The sequence below is a fragment of the Cibotium barometz genome, chromosome 37 (assembly GCF_041138505.1).
Source record: "Cibotium barometz isolate CiBa-2024 chromosome 37, ASM4113850v1, whole genome shotgun sequence".
Lineage (NCBI taxonomy): Eukaryota > Viridiplantae > Streptophyta > Polypodiopsida > Cyatheales > Cibotiaceae > Cibotium > Cibotium barometz.
Window position 1 is genome coordinate 27,408,195 of NC_141082.1, and position 5,950 is coordinate 27,414,144.

The following is a 5,950-nucleotide window of genomic DNA, read 5'->3' on the forward strand; positions in this document are numbered from 1 at the left end:
TTAGTCTTCTCTCACAAACCCACATCACTTTCAACACAAAAGAATCCCTCAGATAACCAACTTCAAAACAAACTCATAAGACTAGGGAAAGCTCTCTCAACACAATAGCAAGGCCCTCACACAACTCTCTCATACCAAATCTCTCACCAAAAAAACTCCATCCCCCTTGTTTCTTCGTGCGTAAAAATACCCCTATCTCCATGCATGCTTTTGCCTACTCTATCTAATTCTGTCGGCTAGCCACCACATAACCAATCTAATGGAAGCTCAAGTTATAAATACACAACTACCCATGCAAGATCCTAAGCTTTTTAAGGTTTTAAATTACACCCAGTACATTATTTTATTCTTCGTGGGATTTGGATGAGCTTCGTCACATGACATATCCCCTTGGCCATAAAAACTTCCATCGTCTTTTGCCAAACCCCCCCATGGTTGAAACATGTATCTTTTTTTCCTAATGTATACAGAGTAAAACTAACATAACTTCACATCATCTCATGAACAAGTGTAATGTAAAACTTACAAATACCAAAAATAAAAGACATTTGCAAACCATGGTTTTAGGAATGTCAAAATTAAATTACAATACTTAGTGGAATACATAAGTGTATGTTCCTAAAAAACTCATATACAAGATAAAGTGTAATAAAAACCTATGGAGCTAGGGGCTATCTAGATCTCATGCTGTGCGATTGGTATTGTTCCTTGCGGCTCTAGTCCCTTCGCTTCTCACATTTCCATTGCTACTGGTAGCTACGTTTGCACCATCATTTTGAGTTATATGATCCCAAAACACAATAAAACTACCACAAGTGAGAATCAATTTTGTAAAAACAAAGAGGTTTAGGGTTTAGGAATGTACTTTTTTCCCATACTTACCAAGCATCTCCTCCAGTAATAACAATCCATCCTTCATCCTGCACCCTATCATATAGATCTTGCAAACCCCATTGTAATGCAAAATCATATTCCTCTTGTGTAGGGGGTGGTACACTGCTTCAAGCTGCAGTTGTACAAACAAGTGAACAAAAAGTTGTTATTTAAGATAACCTTCTTTAATTAAAAGATAATATAATGTGAGGCTAGTATATACTTAAAAATATTGTCGGGATATCGACTCCTCGATCACGTGTAACATCATGCCTCAAGTTATTTGCCATTTATCTAAGAAAAAATATAAATACTCAAAACTCTATGCATAGGAAGCTACCGGCATGCATCGGAAGCTACCGGCATGCGTAGAAAGTTACCGGCATGCGTAGGTTCCTATTCGCATGCGTTGGAAGCTACTGACATGCATTGGAAGCTATCGGCATGCATAGGAAGCTAGTGGCATGCATTGGTTGTTTAGGGACATGCATTGAAAGTTACTGGCAAGCATCGGAAGCTATCGACATGTATAGGAAGCAACCAGCATGTATTGGTTACTATTGGCATGCATAGGAAGCTACCAACATGCGCTAGTTGCTAGCGGCATGCATAGGAAGCTACCGGCATGCGCTAGTTGCTACAAGCATGCATAGGAAGCTACCGGCATCTGTAGGTTTCTACTGGCATGCATTGGTAGCTTCCTATGAATGGCGGTAGCAACCTATGCATGCTGGTAGGTTCCTACGTATGCCCATAGCTTCCGATGCATGTCGGTAGTAACCTACGCATGCCGGTAGCTTCCTACGCATGCTAGTACCTTCCTATACATGACGGTAGTAGCCTATGCATGCTGGTAGCTTCCTATGCATGTTGAAATCAACCAACACATTCCAATAGCTTCCAACACATGTTGGTAGAAACCTACGCATGCTCGCAGCTTCCTACGAGCATGCGTAGGTTTCTACCAACATGTGTTGGAAGAAACCTACACATGCTCGTAGCTTCCTACGCATGCCGGTAGCAACCTACGCATGCTGGTAGCTCTCTATGCATGCTAGTAGCTTTCTATGCTGGCATGCATCGGTTGCTACTAGCATGCGTAGGTTCTACCAGCCTGCGTAGGAAGCTATCGATGTATGTCGGTAGAAATCAACGCATGACGGTAGCTTTCTATGTATGCCGATAGCAACTAATGCATGCTGGTAGCTTCCTATGCATGCTCATAGCACCCACTCGGCATGTAATGGAAGCTTCCGGTGCATCTAGTAGCTACGTGCATGCCTAGGTAGCACTCACCTACTAATGCATAAGCCTTATGCGTAAGACTCATGCATACTATGCATAAGGCTCATTCATAGCTTGCACAAGGCTACGCATTCATAGCTTATACATAAGCATCATGTATGCAGGTTATGCATAAAGCTTATGTATTCGGCTTATGCATTAGCCATATGCATAAGCTTTACACATAAAACTTGTGCATATGGATTTATACATGATGCTTATGCATACAGCTAATACATAAGTCTCCTACATAAGCTTATGTATAAGGCTATACATAGAGGCTTGTCGTTGCTAATGCATAAGCTTTATATATGAGGCTTATGCATGAGGCTTTATGCAAACATCTCATGCATAAACCTTATGTATAAGCCTCATGCATGACGCTTATACATTTGGTAATGTATGTCTTATGCACTACCCTTATGTATGAGGCTTATGCATAAGGCTAATGCATAAGCTTTATGCACTAGCCTCATACATGAGGTTAAGGCATATGGCCACCTCTAGAGAGGAGCTATGCTATCCATGTAGGGGAGAAAAAGTAACAAATCCTAAAACTTGCAAACCCTATAACATGTAAAAGCATAAAAGAGAGGAAACATAAAAGTGAGAGATCTCTTACCTTAGGGGGCTTGTATGTGTGGATAACCTACAAAATCAAACCAAATAAAGGAAAAAAGTATTAGTAAGCCTAATCTTAACCCTAAACGAAAGCATATACAAAACCCTAATCTTAATTGAAATCTTAATGAAATATTTTACCCTAACTTATTGAATCTTTATTTTTTCCTTCTCATTATAGCTTAGCCCTAACCCTAGATTCTAAATACAAAACATAATAGAGAGCTTTGATGGAGAGCTCTCCATCAAATCTCTTTATTAGGGTTTTTATGTAGAAGGTAGGGTTAGGGTCAAGCTTCAATGAGAAGGAAAAAAGAAGAAAAGAAAAACTTAAAAGAGAAGAGAAATACTCACAAGAATGCTTTGATGGAAAGCTTGTTTGCATAGGAAATGAAAGAAAATAGTAGACATACCCTACTTGAGCTTGAGGAGAATAGGGTAGGAGAGGTAGAAGTGATAGAAAAGGCAAAAACCTACCAAAAAAATCTTAGAGTACAAGTTTATTGTATTCAAAAAAATCTTAGAGTACAAGTTTATTGTATTCAAAAAAGATAAAACTACGCGGCGGCAAAAGAAGCGACAAAAAAAGTGAGATATTGTTACAGTATACCAGTAGAGTGCTCAGTGTTTTTTAACTTCTCAATAGCAAAAAAACACTGCTGGGTAGTAAAATTACGCTGTTGAGTAGCGAAAAAATGTTGTAGAGGAGCGATATATCGTTGTTGAGCATCTTGAAAACCCCTGATATTTTCCTTACAAAAACGCTGAAAAAAACTCTCCTATGCTCCCGATGTGTTATAGTGGCTCCTATATTGTATTTTTTTATGTGTGTGATCACCGTTTGTCTATTAAAGGCATACCATATTGGGATTTTAGGTGCAGAGTATAAGTTGTGGATTAGGTGTTTGCATAAGTTGTAGATGTTGAGGCACTTGTAGATGTTTTTTTGGAGCTGTAGGTTTGGTGAAACTCCCCCTTCCTTTGGTGAACTCGGTCATGTTAACAGTCCTAGGAGCCTAAATCTTTTGAGGGACTTGTAAAAGGAAGATTTTCTTTTGATTTGATTCTTCTCTTTATCGATTTTGGCACTGCAGGGTCAACCGTAGATGTTGCTTTTGTTGATGAGATTATGGGTGTTTACTTCCTTCTTGGCATCCAAATCCACGTATGCCTTGAGCTTCAAGAAGACGAGTTGCAATCCATCAAGAGGTAACCTATAGTTTGGATTGATTGGCTTTAGGGACCTACTTAAGGGTAGCTTGTGGCTTTCCTTTTTGATGCCCTACTGTTGTGGTAGCTGGTTCTTTATAAAGGTAGATGAAGATGTGGAGCTTGAAGATGACAGAATTTGTGGTGGTAAAGTGGATATCAATGTGGAGGGAACAACCTTGGATTGTGTCGATGTTGAGGCTTTCTCCTCGTGGCATTCATATGCTTGCTACTAGTCCAACACATTTGTTAATGTGCAGGCAGTGTTCGTGGAGTGTAAAAATGTACGGTTATGATTTTTTTCCTTTGAGACAGTGCTTGCGGTTTATTAAATTCTGCATTGAGCCGCTATCACCTAGTTTGATCCAAGAATAACAAGTACTTTTAAAGATCATGTTCGCATGACCCAAAAGCTACAGACCAACTTCCCATTATGACCATAGATGATAGTTTTAAGCAAACCACGAACCTTGGTATTTTAGGCACTTATACCCTCTATCCTTATATTACCCGTGTCAAGCATAGAATTATAGAACACTTTACCATAGGGGCTAGGTAATTAAATGGGTGTGGTAAGAGGTGTAATGAAATCATCCCTATTGTCAATTACCTCTCTAGCATAAGTTGCGACTTTCACCAGTGTCAATCATAGCATTATAGAACACTTTACCATAAGGGCTAGGTAATTTAATGGGTGTCCTAAGAGATGGAATGAAATCATCTATAGTGTAAATTACCTCTCTAGCATAAGTTGTACATTAATTCGAAGATTTATTTCTCGATAATTAAAGAAGTCTTTCCCATCTTTTCCTTGCCTCCTCTTGGACTTGGACTTGGATCTTCCTTTGAATGGCCCTTTCCTTGGTGGCTTGTTTGTCATGAGAAGCACATTAGGATTCTTTGATAAAGTGTCCATAGTATTTCTTAAACTTAAGTCTACCTACAAAACGTAACATGAAAACAAGTGATTAGTAACACATTTTTGAGAAAAAAAACACATGCTTTAAGCCTTATGCACCATGATGGCCTATGTATGCTTCAATATGTGAGAGGATCCCACTTCAAAATACTTGCTCAACCTCCTTACATTAGCATGCAATGACACTTCTCATTGAAATCTAACATATGAGTTCTAGAAAGCATTGTGATGACTATGTCTATACACATGTAGACTCTATGAGTAGAGAGAATACCTTGTGCATAGAAAAATAGGGCATAAGAAATATATGCCATATACATAAGAGAGTATAAACATTCAAAAAGTTTATACTCTCCATCCATGCATACCACTCCACCTCAAAGAAGATTTATGTATAAAAACATAACAGAGAGAAATATATGCTATATGCATGAGAGAGTATAAACATTCAAGAAGCTTATACTCTCCATCCACTCATAGCAATCCACATCCAAAAAGCTTATTGCGTAAAAACATAACGCATAAATCCTTATGCATAAATCTCATCCACAATCTTTATGTATACAACCTTATGTATTGAGCTTTATGCAAAGACTTTAATGCATGCATCAAGGTAGATGCGAGCTCTATGCATAGAGCTTAATGCTTCTTGCAAGATAGATGCAAGCTCTATGCATAGAGCTTAATGCTTCTTACAAGCTAGATGCAAGCTTATGCAAGGGTCTATGCATAGGCTTGCAAGAAACCTATGCATAGAGCTTATGCATAAGAAGGATATGCATAGAGCTTGCATGCTTATGTAGCTCTATGTATAGGCTTTATGCATATAGCTTGCAAGAAGCCTATGCATAGAGCTTATTCATAAGAAGGCTATGGATAGAGCTTGCAAGCTTATGCGAGCTCTATACCTAGGATTTATGCATAGAGCTTGCAACATGCTTCTTCATAAGCTTGAAAGAAGCCTATGAGTAGAGATTATGCATAAAACCTATACAAGAAGGCTATGCATAGAGCATGCAAGCTTATGTAAGCTCTATGCATAGG